This window comes from Lutra lutra, chromosome X (assembly GCF_902655055.1).
Source record: "Lutra lutra chromosome X, mLutLut1.2, whole genome shotgun sequence".
Lineage (NCBI taxonomy): Eukaryota > Metazoa > Chordata > Mammalia > Carnivora > Mustelidae > Lutra > Lutra lutra.
The window spans coordinates 20,169,324-20,185,500 of record NC_062296.1 but is presented as its reverse complement, the minus strand read 5'-3'; the positions used below and the strand labels follow the sequence as shown (position 1 = coordinate 20,185,500).

Genomic DNA, 16,177 nt, shown 5'->3' with positions numbered 1-16,177 from the left:
TTGCAACCCCATGTGAATGACCGTGCTAAAATGGTAGCAGCGATATTCTGTGTTTGAAATTTGTGAAAATGAAATCTCTTCACTGTGAAGTACTACTTTGAGGCTATACAGGGAGAATACTTGACACACGTAGGAAAACAACCCTATTTCTTTGTACCACACAGTGGACTCTAATGGTTGGTTTCCCAATGTTTTCTAGTGGTGTGCCCACAGGCCCACCTTGCTCTTAATTTGTAGCTTCCACTGAATTGTGACACAAGTCATTGCTCTCAATGACAGTGGCTGGGTAAGTAGTCTGCCTTGCAGATTCGATCTTCTCCATAGGTGGATATCAAACTATAGATTTGGAGCTGAAGATGGTAGGGAGCCTCATTAGGCCTTAGGCTTAAGCCATGTTCCTCCACCCAGTTTTACTTACAATAAAGCTGATACCAAATTTTGTTCCTCACATGGCATTTTGTGTTTGTTTTCAGTTTGTTTTAGAACTGGAAGGAGAAAAGCACTCACCCTCTCAAACCCTAACAAGCAGAAACAGGAACTATAAAAGTAAAAGAAGTAAAAATCTGACCATTTTCAAAATGCTTTACTCATTTAACAGATGTGGAAAGTGAGGCTTAGACACAAAGGCTTCTGTGATTTACCCAGGGTCAAAGCACTACTACTAAGTGGCATGTCCAGTACTCAAATTACAATCTTCAGTATTCTTTTCAGTACACGTGCGAGTACGCTCTTTTCTCCTATTAAAGCCAAGGAGGCCAGAACAGACCTCAAGGCCAAGAAGGGCAGTAGCTGTGATAATGTTATTAAGTTACCAGGAGAGGAAAACAACTTCTTCAAATCTAAGAATTCTCTTACTCTGAACTCTAAAACTGATTTTTTCCAGACAAGTCTTTACTTAGAAATCAAGAAACTGAAAGAGATCCTCCAGAAAAAGTTATGCAACAATGTATAAATCATAGATAAACACCCATCACCCAGTTACCCCACCTCCTTCCTTCTGTAACAAGTGTTGTGATGAGCACTGGGTGTTATATGCAGATAATGAATCGTTGAATACTACATCAGAAACTAACGATGTACTATATGTTGGCTAACTGAACATAATAATAATAATAATAACTAATAATAATTAATAATGATAAAATCATAAACATAATACATTTGGATGGAGTGGCCATAAGGGTAGGCTGGGGTAGGGAACACAAACCATCCCCTGCCAAGGAAGCAGGGGTCACCAAGAGCTTATTCTATGATTTTCTGAGCTGCTGAAGTTCAGCTCTACAGAAGCAATTTCCTCATAGGTGTTTCCCAGTCTCAAACTCCTTTTGTAGCTTGAGATCAAAGGGCCCTCCCCTGTGTAGCAGGCAGAACAGATATGGGATGTCATATACCACTGTGTTAGCTTGCTACAAATCATGCAATACTATTAGCATGGGGGAAGCTAGCTCCTCTAGGTTATAGACATACTTTCTGCAGTACAAATGAATCAACTGCATGCCACAGCCCTAACCAACTTGAAATGATTATATGGGTCTGGTAGTAATCGGTTCTGGTTCTGCCACTAATTAACCATCCGACTTTAGAAAAGCCCGTTCTCTAGGTCTTAGTTTCTTCATTTGTAAAAATGATGGAGTTAGACAAGGTTGCCTCCAACTCTAAAATACTATGATTCAACATCTACAACTAGCCTTTATATTAGCATCACATAAATTTAACTCACACTTCATGTCTGCTGAGAGAAGTACTAAAAGCTTAGATACAATAAAGTCATAAAATCATTCCAAAGCTATTCCCACGGTTGGGTCAACTTAAGAGAGATACATCTGCATTTTTCTATCCTGCCTCTTTTTTTTTTAAGATTTTATTTATTTGTGTGTGTGTGTGTGTGTGTGTGTGAGAGAGAGAGAGAGAGAGAGAGAGAGAGAGAATACAAGAGCAAGGGGAAGGGTAGAGGGAGAAGCAGGCTCCCTACAAAAGCAGGGAGCCTGATGCAGGACTTGATCCCAGGACCTTGGGATCATGACCTGAGGTGAAGGCAGACGCATAACCGACTGAGCCACCCAGGCATCCCTACCCTCTTTTGTGTCACCTTCAATCTCCCCTCCCTCTGACAGTCCATGAATATAAAAATTTCACACTGAGTTTCTATCAACCTGAGAAAGACAGAAGTCAGTGCACTTTTTTGATCCTCTAGTTATCAAGATACAGCTTTATTTCTTAAACCTATAATCAGATAAAAATGTCCAAAGGACTAAAGAAACTGAGTAGGGCTATTAGTCTAGTTTTTTTTCTTATTTTAATTCCATTTGAAGGAACAATAGGCTCTTCTTGCCTTTGGCAATATAATAATTCAGCTGACATGCTAGAAATACCAAACACCAAGATATAAAACAGTGGCATTTTCTCTCTTTAAAAACAATCAATGCTTTCATTTATGGACTTCAAAGTACATGTGAAATAAAAGTCTCAGCCCTGTGAGTCCAAGGTAAATCAAAAGGCTGTTAAGTGTCATAGAGAAGTTTCCTGCTTCATTGCCCCTCTTCTAGGCAAGAAAGGAAAAAAACAAAAGTACTCCCAAAGAGACGAATGCTCATCTCATTTTTATATTTCTCTTTCAAACGGGCTTAAGCAAGTTTCCCTAATAATTCACTCCAATATATTTCTTCCTTAAGTCTGACCAACTCATTATTATTGCTGCTCAGGTCCACTTCCTCTTACTAATCTTGCGTTGGCAGTGCTAGAACTCTTCACCATCTTTCATATTGTCAAGTCTCATTTTGACTTCCAGAAATTATAAAGGAAACCTGGGAAACTGAGTTAGGGGTCTCTGATCAAGTTTAGATACTATCTGGAGCTCCTTGATTGAGTGTAGGGACTGGAGGTCCCTATTGTATCAAACATCCCTGAAGATGCTAGCCCACCTTAGTGAGTCATTTCTCCCTGGTTATTAGCACTTCATCTCTAAAATGAAACAAATATGAAAATATATTAAGGAGAGGAACTTGGGTGGCTCAGTCTGTATCAAGCCCCAAATTGGGCTTTGTGCTGGGGCATGGAGCCTGCTTGGGATTCTCCCTCTGCCTCCTGCTCTCTCTCTCCCCTGCCCCCTTTCTAAAAAAAAATAAAAAATAAATAAAACTTAAAAATATATATAAAGGAAAGAAAGAATCACCATAGCAATGCAAATTATTACTGAATAGAAGGGTCTTCTTGGAGATCCTGAACTCTTAGGATTCAGTCATTATTACAAAAGGAAAATGGCTGAAAATCTCTCTTTTTATACTGAGCTATTCATTATTCACATGAACTTCGGTAATACTGTTTAGTACTGGGCATCATGTCTTTAAGTGCAAACCTCTTTCAAAACAGGCCTATGAGAGAAGATAATGGAAACAAGACAATGTCTACATCTGCATCATCACTCTGGTATCATAATTATCCCCAGGTTAGTTGCCCACTCCTCTAGAGAGCTGACACTTCCTTTGAATACTAATATATCATGATGTTGCTTAAAACAATGCATTCAATTTTAGTCATCATCCCAATGGCCATACTGACTCATGGATTCTTCATTTTTGTGGAAGTATTTGGAAAGAAGATTGGTATCTCTGCTTCTGCAAGTTCAGGTGGATCTCACACCAGAGGGTGGCTGGCATCTTCTGGACAGGAACTTGGCATCATGATCTGATGAAGGCTTAATGGTGGTCTACTCTTTAGCCATAGAGTATCATCTGAATAAGTGGACTCTGCAATCTTTGACAATTTGTGCTACTGTATCATCATGAAGGAAATACTTCCATTGGGAAAAGGTGAAATTTGAGAGCAAACACACTAAAGAATGCTGAGCTCACCTTAAGATAAAAGCTGCAGCGGTGCCTGGGTGGCTCAGCATTTGGTTAAGCATCTGTCTCTTGACTTTGGCTCAGGTCATGATCTCAGGGTTGTGAGATCAAGCCCCATGTCCTGCTCTGCAGTGGGTGGAGAGGCTGCTTAAGATTCTCTCTTTCCCTCTCCCTCCACCTCCTACCCCCTCAAAAAATTGATAAAAAAGATAAAGGATGCAAAACAGCCGGATCTATAAAGGAGGAGTTTGTGGTCAAATACTGCAGTATTGTCTAATCCAGATTACTGCTCTATTTCATAGAGGACTTGGGCCAGGACACCCAAACTCCACCTATGAGTTTCCCTTGGGCACTCATGAAATTTCACCTAGTAAAGAGCCAAAGATTCCATTAGAGTCAGGTATTCTTTTCACAAGCACCCAGATTTGATGTGTGACTTATCTAAGGATATAATCTTACAAATGTCTGGAGTTTGACCTTTAGGGTCAAGTGAGGAAATCAACTGATCAACATTAGATACCAAGTGACAAGTTTTATACACAGCTCCACTCTAGCAATGATAGGAGAATAATAGCGAACATTAAGGCCAATAAAGCAATTATTTAGTGAGAGACATGATCAATCAACAAATATTTCTTTTTTTAAGATTTTATTTATTTAAGAGAGTGAGTGAAAGAAAGAGAAAGAGTACATGCACAAGTGTGGGACAGGAGAGGGAGAAGCAGACTCCCCACTGAGCAGGGAGCCCAACACAGGGCTCGATTGTAAGACCTTCGGATCATGACCTGAGCCAAAGGCAGACACCCAACTGACTGAGTCACGCAGGCACCACTTAACAAATATTTCTTGGGCATCTATTATGTGCAAGACACTGTATCTCTGCTAATAGTCATGTGAGTCAAGGGCCCTTCCATTAAGGGTCTAATGACTGAGTTAAAAGGCTAAGACATATTCCTATGAGCAGATAACTGCAAGGTAACCTATAATCAGTGTCAAATGAGTCATATGAATATAATGACCAAGGGGTTTCGGAGGTACAAATGAATAATTCTAATGGATGATCCAGAAGGCTTCCTGGAGAAGGCTGGACTTGTACTAGGCGCTTTCAGTTGGACAGGATTTTGACAGGTTAAAGAAGACAGAGATCATGCTAGATTAAAAAAAAAATGGCATTAGCAAGGGGCTAAGTAGGTGGGCGCAATGCTTGTTTGGTAGCAGATCACCTTGCCTGAACTAGAAGACTTGTTTTGGGGAGTTGCAGGGGAAAACAAAAAGCTGAAGAGGCCATGGTATCTCAGAGTTTGAAAGGATCCTAGAAATGATCAAATCTAAGCTCTGCTCACCTTATTCTCACATGAATATGGATTTCCCTAGTGTGCCACCAATGTTTAACATACATTTTGGTAACAGGTCCAGACTCCTAATATCTACAAGCATTGAAAATGTGGCATAGTAATTAGAGAAAGGGTGTGGAGTTATAGGCCTGACTAAATCACTTGCTAGATGTTCACTCTTAGTTTAGTTTATCAAGCCTTTATTTCTTCACCTAAAAATGTGGATAATAGTATACCCACTGAAAGTAATGATAGGGAGAAAAAGGAGAAAGAGTGCTTAAAGGAGACAGCAAAGGAAAATGAATCTGTAAAGTATATTGCCAGGGAAAGCTGAAGTAGGGAGAATTCAAGGTAGGGGAGGTTGTTTATAGCAACAAATGAACCAAACAGGTCAAGGTGGTTGAGACCAGCCAAAAGACCACTGACTTTGACAATTTGGAGGTCACTGGTGACCTTTAAGAAATCAATTTTAGTATAAAAGGAGAGCGGTAGATCATAGAAAAAGATGAGCTAAAATGAGCTGAGAGGGATGGATGGGAAAGGAAGAAAAACAGAAGGTATGGTGAGGAACTAGAACTACCGTCAAAGACCCCTCCTCATTTGCAGTGACAGGAGAGGGAGGAAGATGGCTTTGATTTAAAGGGGTCACAGGGTTGAACGATATAATGGCTGGATGTAGAGCTCAGCTTAGAAATGAAATGGTTGGTAAATGTTAAGGACTTCCAACCCTAGCCTTCCTCCTTGCCAAGATACAGGGAGGGGACAGTGACAAAGGAAGAAGGAAGTTCCTATTCACAAAATATCTTCTCTCCTCCTTATGTCTCATACTGCATAGGAAGAAAAATGATTATAAAGTAATCTGCTCATTTATAATACCATAAGATTGTCAACAGAACAATTATAAGACACTCCCTATGTAGTAAAACCTCATTAATTTGGACTTCACCTTTTTGTAATTTGTGGTAATTTAACCTGGGCTGGCGTTACAAAGAAAGGATGCTACTTACAAAGAAAGGGTTCACCAGGCAGAGAGTGTGAAAAAGATTGCAAGGGAGCTAATTTAGCCTGCCAGGGCCCATTTCACCTATTTAAAGAAAAAAGTCTTTTTTAAGAACTTTAGCATATTCATTATTTGAATGCAAATTGATTTGGCTAATTATAGATTAGCATAATCTGCTATTAAAATCCTATATCTGCAACAGTTACTTTGCTCTCACTGAATATGCTCATTAGAAATAAAACTGCAATTCTTTTAAGTTAGTTCACAGTTCAGATGAACCCATACCCCTTTCCTCACCCTCATGAGTTAACTACAGTTCAGGAGGTATTACTCTAAACTAGCACATCACTTACCATGAACACAATGGAATAATGAGTAAGTGATCAAAAAAGGCCTCAGCGCAGTCCAAATAGATGTATTAAAGTTGATGTGGTCCATATACACTATGGAGCATTATGCCTCCATCAGAAAGGATGAATACCCAACTTTTGTATCAACATGGACAGGACTGGAAGAGATTATGCTGAGTGAAATAAGTCAGGCAGAGAGAGTCAACTATCATATGGTTTCACTTATTTGTGGAGCATAAGGAATAACACAGAGGACATGGGGAGATGGAAAGGAGAAGGGAGTTGGGGGAAATCAGAGGGGGAGATGAACCATGAGAGACTATGGACTCTGAAAAACAATCTGAGGGTTTTGAAGGGGCGGGGGATGGGAGGTTGGGTGAGCCTGGTGGTGGGTATTATGGAGGGCACGTACTGCATGGAACACTGGGTGTGGTGCATAAACAATGAACTCTGGTACACTGAAAAGAAATTCAAAAAATTTTTTAAAAAGGTGTTACAAAATATAACTGAATAAATAACACAACTCCTTATCAAAAAAAAAAGTTGATGCCCTAAATCCTGTAACTCTTTCCATAGCAGGTTCTCTTACAGCTGATTTAACTCTTACTTAATATACTAATCTGAAATACCAACTTGGAGCTGGCTGGCTTTTTGTTTTGTTTTTTTAAAGTTTGTAACTGATGAGAAGGAGAAAATGGGCTGTTGCATGAAAGGACACTGAGAAATCAGAAGTGATTGCAGGCTGTAGAAAAGAGACAGGATATATATAAAATATGGCTGTAATAACTTAAAAGCTACCAGAGTCTAGGACATTTTAGAGTAGAGATAAAAGGCCTATATATTCGTTAGCAAACTCTGAAAACTGTAATACAGTATTATGATGCAGTACAACAACTATGCCTCTAAATGATCAAGCAGAGTTGAATACATGCCTTAAAAATGCAGATCCATTCACACACACACACACACACACACAGACACACAACTTGTATTCATAACAGTTAACCTAAAATAATCCATAATGGTTAACCTAACCTGAAATGTGTTGATGCTTAAAAAGCTAAAGTTCATAATATTATATAATAATTAAAACAATAGCAACATTTATTAAATAATTACTGATATCATGCTAAGCACTTTACCTAGATAATTGCATTTAAATCCTAAGAGGTGGGTTTTAGTATCATTTCTACTTTACAGCTGAGGAAAGTAAAACTCAGAGAAGTTAAGGAAATACCACCAGACCACAGACAGAAATAGAGCTGGGATTAGAACTCACACCAATTCCTTAGCTAGAAACTATGCCTTTCCAATGTTTCAGAAAATACAGTTCTCTAAAAATCACTCTTTTCTCAAGGGATCCAGATACCTGTTTTACTGTGTTTTTGTTTTTCGAACTCATATTTCACAAATACCTTGATTTGGAAGCAGGAAGGATCTATAATCTAAGAATCTGATAGGATGTTATATGTTTGCAAACATGCTCCTTGTTATAAGGAGAATATAAAAGTAATAGTAAAAAAAAAAAAAAAAAAAAACAGAACAAAACAAAAACACCACGAACCTGTGTATTAGGCCCGCCCCCAAATCTCAGTCAGTCTCTACATACTGAGGATACTGTTTTCAAATGAATAGCCAAGAAATAAAGAGATACATTTTAAAATGCCAAATGATGAATTAAAATTTGGTTCTCCTAATGCTTCCCCACTCATTTTGGAGAAATTTAACCTGAGAATAGGCTAATGGAACATGAAGGTAAAGGGGGATTGTAGGGGAGGACAAAAAGTCAGTTGGCTGTTATAAACGATTTAGGAAAATCTTCTCATTACCTGTTCCAAGAGAGCTATGAGGGCATAAAATGCATGTGGCAGAGTGTGTACTGTGGGGAAAAAGGCGGGTGGCGGTGGGGGGCAGATATATGTGGTTATCTGCATTACAAGTAAAAGTGAAGGTAGCACACCACATGTACATACAAAGAAAAACATACAATAAAACCATTCATTCATGCAATGCTCCTACTTAAATCAATGTTTTCACTCATTTTTTTTAAAGATTTTATTTGTCAGAGAGAGAGAGGAGAGAGAGCGAGCACAGGCAGACAGAATGGCAGGCAGAGGCAGAGGGAGAAGCAGGTTCCCTGACGAGCAAGGAGCCCGATGTGGGACTCGATCCCAGGACGCTGGGATCATGACCTGAGCCGAAGGCAGCTGCTTAACCAACTGAGCCACCCAGGCGTCCCCTCATCTTTTTTTTTAATCTCAAGCCTACCCATTCAAGGGTCAGCTACAAATATCACTTTTTTTAGAGACGTGGAGAGAAGGAGAGAGGGAGAGAGAGAAAGGATGGGGAGGGGGAGAGGGAGAGAATCTCGAGCAGGATCTACAACTAGCACAGAGCCTAATGCCTGACTTGATCTCAAAGCCCAACTCAGGGCTCAGTCTCATGACCCCAAGGTCATGACCTGAGCTGAAATCAAGAGTTGGACACTTAACAGCCTGAGCCACCCAAATGTCACTTCTGCTGTGAAGTGTTCCACAAGGCACAAGGCTGAATTACACTCCTCCCCGTTTGTGCTCCTGTTGGTTTTTCCCCTTTTTCCACACTTAACCACAACACCAGTGATACCCTCATTATTAGAGTTATTCACCTCTGTGCTTTCCTACTCCCCTCTCTATCCCACCATTAGTTCCTTGAGGGCAGGGGACTCTCTCATTTCTGTAGTTCTTACAAATGCCCACACAGTGCCAGTCACAGACTAGGCTCTGGGAAAATGGTAACTCAACATCACTGGCTCAAGATGGTGTCTTATTGCCTAGCTTACCTGAAGGAGCATTTGTTCTCTTTCTTTTCTTGCTTGACTCCCCTCCATTCTCAATGAGGCCTTCTGTGACCAGAGGGCCACTGGCACTACCAAACTGCAGGGGTTCGTTGTTGTTGGCAGGGTCAAAGGGCAGCTGGTTCAATCCTAAAGAAGAAAAAGAAAGCCAAAATCCAGACTCTATTAAGGACTGGGATGTCTCTAGATTATGAGCCACTAGAGGAAAACTCTAAATCTCAAGAGCCTAGGAATAACAGGTGAATTCCTTAAAGCTAGTTGCCATGTGTAATTTTTCCAAATTTTATTGAAGAGTACAGAATTAAAATAAAGGGTCTTATAAGACTGTGGCTCATCTTTGAGAAGATCCCTGATGTTTCTGGGAAATTAACATTTTTGGCCACAAGCTATCCATTATCTCCTACCTCCTTCCTTAAAGAGATAGGACCCTCATTAAATGTGGCTATGGCTGAACACACTTTTCCTTTGAAAAAGTATTCCTCAGATTCTCTATCTTTTTCTGAAAATTTTATTGATTTATTTGAGAGAAACAGTGAGCGAGAGAGAGCACGAGTTGGGGAGGGGAGAGGGAGAAGCAGGCTCTCTGCTGAGCAGGGAGCCTGACGTGACTTGGGGCTCGATCCCAGGACCCTGTGATCATGACCTGAGCCAAAGGCAGACACTTAATGGAATGAGCTACCCAGGCGCCTCTCTGCAGTTATCCCTTGACATTTTTCCATTCTCTCTTTCACTGCAAGGGTTGTTGAGTTAATGTAGCTATAATTATTAGACTACCGTGGTGTCAAAGTCACTGCCAATGATAACATAGCAGTTGCTAAAAAAGGAAACCACAACTATAGCAAACAAGAAAAGAAAACAAAGATATGGAACTTGCAAGGGGTAAGTTGGAGTGACGGGGAGTTATGACCCAGGTTTGGGTAGCTTTACTCCTATCCTTTTCAAATGATGCCGGAGCATGGTTACTTTACTACTTGCTCCAACACCATCTAAAATGGCAAAAGGCACTTTCTACTCTCCAAGTCTTACATGGTTTAGCCAGAGACATGCAGAGAGTTTCTTACTCCTCTGACAGCAGCACCTGGAATTTCAAGTGTTTCAATTAAAACTTCATGAAAGGTGGAATCAAAAGCTTTGTTAAAGACCAAAGTTAGGTGATCTCTCTTAAGCCTTTTAGCCACTGATTTTCTAATCCTATCAAAAGAGGAATCAGGTTGACTTGGCATGGCTCATTCTTTAACCCTCAATTTTTCTGCAGCCCATACCTGTATAATTCTTTTTTTGTTTTTTGTTTTTTTTTAATATGTATTTTTAATGATTTTATTCACTTATTTGAAAGAAAGAGCAAGAGCACAGAAGAAGAAGGAGAAGCAGATTCCCCACTGAGTAGAGAGCCCGATGTGGGGATGTGGGGCTCAATTCCAGGACCCTGAGATCATGACCCAAGCCGAAGGCAGATGCTTAACCTACTGAGACAACCAGGTGCCCCCTAATCCTTGAGACAATGTTGTAAAAGGTCAATAAAAGCTTGGAGTGTGGTCAGCTAAAATCAATCAAGTTTCGATAAAATGATGCTAAGTTCTAACAAACTGTCCTTACATTTTATTGTTTTTAGTTAAAAGTATCCCTATGCTAATGTTTCAGCCCATGTAACAAATACCATTCCTTCAGCAATCAGACTCCACTTGGAATACCTCCATTAAAAGTCTTCTGGAACTTGTCAAATATTCTTTCTTATATCACCTGAGTAAGTGAATGAATGAAAACTCACTTCTGCATCTTAAGTCAACTGTTCACTGCATCATATCTATGTTCTATTAAATCCCTACCATGATTAGAACTAAAGAAACAAACAACCATTGCTATGTATTAAAAAACATTCCAATAATGACCAAGACTATTTACAAGGACAAGATTTTAATACAATTCACAAATAAAGAGGTTTCTTGCACCTGAGTGGTCCAAGTCAAATGTGAGTAGTGTACTATTGCAAACCTTTTCTTGGTATTTCTTCCTGCAGTATTATACTGAACAAAACAAATTCCATGTAAGATGGCATGGTATTGGGGGAAAAGTATATATTTTGGAGGCTGACCGACTGGGGTTAAAATCCTGTGTCTTTTACTATCTGGCAATTCTCATAATCTCCCATAGTCTTAGTTTCATAATGTGTAAAAGAGGACTGATAACATTTGTACCCAGTTGTTGCAAACATAAAAAAGATAAAATATATATATATATATACTTAAAGTTATTATCTTACTATTCTAAATGAATTAAAAAAACCTTTTCCCTGTAAGTTTGTAAACTCTTAAGAGGATCTCCTCCCCAACACTCTACCCTCTCTCCTCACCCCCATCTGTATCCCTGGTGCCTATTACCACGCCTGGCACATAGTGAGTGTTGAATGAATTAATACTCAATAGAGAGGGGGTAGGTGACTCATTCTATTAACCTATGTAGTTAGAGTAAAGATGTGACAGCTGATAATCAAGAATTAATGCCACAACTTAAAAGTTTTGATGCTGATTATATCAACATTACTTAAAATAATTAGAGTTCAAATGCATCTCCATCATTTGAGTACCATACTGCAGGACTGTGAAAGCTTGATCAAAAGGAATGCTCAGGGATTAGGAGGTTCTGATTAATGACCGTTAATCAGAAAATTTTTTCTTATTTTGTTTTGCATTTGATAATTTTACAGAATAATATATTAGCCCATTTCCCTGCCTTATTAAGTCGCTGACCGAAGATGTTATAGAACTTCAGAGCCATAATCTATAAAAGGAGGCTAATAACAGTGCCTAACTCATAGGACTGTTAAAAGGAGTAAAATGAAATTATGTATGTAGAACATTCTGCATTATATCTGGCATACAGCAGATACTCAATAAATATTAACTGCCACTACCATATTTTGAATTTGATTTTTATTCCATTTCAACTTCTAGAATTATTGATGTACAATGTGAGGAGAGTGGTCTCAATTTGCTCTGATCCAAGGATAGAACCTACTTTCTTCAACTGAGTCTTTTCATTGCTGTTTGAAAACTTGGAGTTTGGGAAAAGAATCTGCTAAATTAAAAGTATTCAGTCATAGATATTTGACTATAATTGTTTTGTCTTTTATTTAGTCCCAGATGTTAACTTTAGGGATTTAGGTATTTTGTTCCTCATACTAGCATATAGATATTTGTTTGACACTAAATAAAACTGAGATTTCAAGTATTTTCTGTGTATCCACCTCATATATGATCCAGATATGTGAAAATCCTGATAATTTAGCACACCATCTCAGGCCTAGTTTCTTATAGAAAATGCTCTCATATCAAGTTGAGAAAGACATATCACTCAATAAGTTGATTCATTGAATATGAATCCACATTTTGTATTATTTGGGACCCAATACAGTCTCTAAAGATTTGTTGTTTAAGAACAAGGGCTATAGAGATAGCAAAATCCTTTGACACCAGTGCTTTCTAGACACTTGGATTGTATTGTTTTATTTCTCCCCTAAGACAACACTAAATAAACCAATAAATTAGTAAATCAATAGGTACTTAGAGGCTTTTCTGTGTCATGTATTTGTGACTCAAGCTGAGTGCTACGGTAAATAAAACAGCCACAATAAAATGACTTAAATTCTGAAAAGAAAACTACCATTTTAATTTTAAGAATTATTACTGCAGAGGGGCGCCTGGGTGGCTCAGTGGGTTAAGCCGCTGCCTCCGGCTCGGGTCATGATCTCAGAGTCCTGGGATCGAGCCCCGCATCGGGCTCTCTGCTCAGCAGGGAGCCTGCTTCCTCCTCTCTCTCTGCCTGCCTCTCTGCCTGCTTGTGATCTCTCTGTCAAATAAATAAATAAAATCTTAAAAAAAAAAGAATTATTACTGCAGAAATTATGACTTAAATGTAAAATATTAGCAATGACCATATTGTAATTCTCACCAAAACTATAGAATTTATCTTTAAATCTCTTACAGAAGCTGTTTCTCCTATTTTTCTAGTAGGAATTAAATTAGGAAGATATTAGGAAAATATTAGATGAGGAGGAAACTTTTGAGGTTATTTAGTTCATTCTTTTAAGCAATATAGGAATCTTATCTATAGAATTCCTGACAGGCCTAAATCCTGAGGGGCTAAGGGGGGCTTCTTTGTCTGGGGACCATTCCTTGCTGTGTTCCCAGAGATTCACCTTGCTTTGCTTACCTTTTTCAAAACTACCGCCTCATTGAGGGTTCATCTCCCCTAAACTGCCTGTGAAGAATGATGCATTTTATTCAACTATTAACTTGCTTATTGTCCCTAAAATGAGAGCATGGCATGTCTAACTTTTTAAGGGTTCTACTGATAATTACAGCAAAAAAACCAAATGAGGGACTCATGAATAGTTAACAGAGCAATGTTAGAAATTTTCTGAAGTCTGGCGTGCCTGGGTGGCTCAGTTATTTGAGCATCAGATTCTTGATTTCGGCTCAGGTCATGATCTCAGGGTCTTGAGATGCAGTTGGTGTTGGGCTCTGTGCTCAGCAGGGAGTCCACTTGGGATATTCTCTCTCTCTCTCTCCTTCTCTCTGCCTTTGCTTCTCACTCCCACATTCTCTCTCTCTCTCTCTCATATGTAAATAAATACATCTTTAAAAAAGGAGAAATTTTCTAAAGTCTTACATAGTTCTCATAGTCCTTGCCTTTTATTCCTGAGGATAAATTTAATAAAACTTTGAACTTTGCTCGTTCATTTCTCCTCACATCTAGTCCCCTCATTGCCTAATCCCACAAAATATACAGTTTGTCTAAAGGGAACCATAAATTAATAAAAAAAATAAAGGAAAACAATAAACATTGGTGTTATAGGTTTTTGCTACTGCTGTAGCTTATGATCACAATCAAGTCCATGTAGTAATGTAATCTCATCTACAACCAGGTTGACAGATTTAGAGAGCTGACCAGCTGTTATTTCATGTCAAGTCAAAATACAGATTATCTGACTTCATAACACAAATGAGGTTGCTTTAGAGAGTATGCATATTAGGGAAGGGTGGAGGTGGGGTCCTTGGAGAATGACATTTCTCATCCAATGGAACCAGCAAATTAAATCTCTCCGAATGAAGTGTGGTTCTCAGTGAGTTCACATGCAATGATGTCTGCCATACAGATGCAAATGATTCCTGGGCTTTGAGGAGAGCACTGAAGAATTTTCATGACTCTTGTGAAAGAAGATCAATGATCTCTTTGTGCCCAGCTGCTGTTATAGTTACTGTCACAATTCACTTTACAGAGCTTTCCACTATCAGGTCAAATGAGGGCTAACCTTCAAGATGCAATCTAACACTTAATGATTGCTCCAGGTAATCGTTGGGAAATATGACCCTGTGGGGCCCAGCCACTTCTTATTTGCAGCTGTGGCCCATAGACTTAAGGTGGCACAATCTTAGCAAAAAGGAAACACAATTATACTCTGGATTAGTTCCCTTTCAAAGAAAATGGTTAGGTCCCGAGAAATCTGGTGAATTCAATTCAAGGCAGTAATCTCCAGACAGACATGTAGATTGAAAAAAAAAAAGAGTATCAATTTTTGGCAAAAGTAACACTATAGCTAATTCATGTATAAAACAATTTTCTGTAACCTGAGTCCTATTTTCCAAGTGATTTCATTTTGAAATCAGACATGGGACTCCATGGTAATAAGGGAAAGTAGATGGTCTCCAAATTAGTTTTTAATTCAAAACTTTTGGAGAAACACGGGGTTATTGGGATAATGGTCAGGACCTTAATGTGCTCGCAGGTACTTTTGTAGGATTTATCCATCCCTGGGAGCCTCTCCTCCTTCCTCAGTGTAGGGCTGAAAATGTCTGACTCCCTTTTTTCAGCTCTCACTACCGAGCTGCTCCACTTGCTACTTCTGAGAGAATATTTGCAATGTGTCACAGATTTGGGCTGCAATATCACTGTCCAGCCACAGGGGTTAGCAGCCAAAACCAATGAACATTTCTCAGTTCCAGGTCTTAGCTGATGTCAAACAAACGAAACCTACTTTCGTGAATTTCATGAATTCAATATTCTGTGTAACTGGTTTAGTTGAAACAAGAGTCATCATAAAGGATTAATAGGGGAGTGAAGAGAACAAGGGAAGTGACGAGAAAGAAAAGGGCCAAAATCCTTTTCTACTAAGGGACTTTCTTGAATGATGGTGAACACAAAAACTTCCAGGGAAAAATGTACATTTATGTCACTCAAGCTGTGATACAGGTGACAGGCAGATTTTTATTGGCTGTGATCATTCAGCAACTTTTAGGGACTCCCCAAACTACTCGGTCAGGCATTCAAGTCCTTCAAAATAAGGCCCTACCCATTCTGAGCACTGTCTCTTACCAAGCACCAGCTTGTACTCTACCCCAACACTTTTCAAACTTCAATGTGCACACATGTTCTCAAGGGAGCTTGTTAAAATGCAGATTCTAAAAATAATAATAATAAAATGCAGATTCTGTTTTAAAAAGTCTGGGTTGTGGGGGCGCCCGGGTGGCTCAGTGGGTTAAGCCTCTGCCTTCGGCTCTGGTCCTGATCTCAGGGTCCTGGGATCGAGCCCCACATGGGGATCTCTGCTCAGCAGGGGAGCCTGCTTCCTCCTCTCTCTCTGTCTGCCTCTCTGCCTGCTTGTGATCTCGATCTGTCAAATAAATAAATTTAAAAAAATCTTAAAAAAAAAAAAAGTCTGGGTTGTGGACTGCTTTGCTAACAAGTCCCAGATAATGCTGATGATCCTGCTGGTGTGGGGAATCACACTTTGAGTAGAAAAGACTGACATACACACA

The 16,177-nt window shown here is 39.2% G+C and overlaps 1 protein-coding gene across 7 annotated transcripts in view; it reads right to left on the bottom strand.

Annotated features, from left to right (window-relative positions):
• Positions 1-16,177, bottom strand: part of ENOX2 (ecto-NOX disulfide-thiol exchanger 2) — a 266,320-nt gene that overhangs the window by 148,222 nt on the left and 101,921 nt on the right. For 5 of the 7 annotated variants that reach the window (XM_047715861.1, XM_047715860.1, XM_047715863.1 and 2 more), the window contains one exon: positions 9,348-9,491. The exons of the other annotated variants lie outside the window; for them this stretch is intronic. The gene's annotated coding sequence lies outside the window, so the exon portion shown is untranslated. Of the gene's footprint in view, positions 1-9,347; positions 9,492-16,177 lie in introns of those variants that run through there. 7 annotated transcript variants of the gene reach the window in all.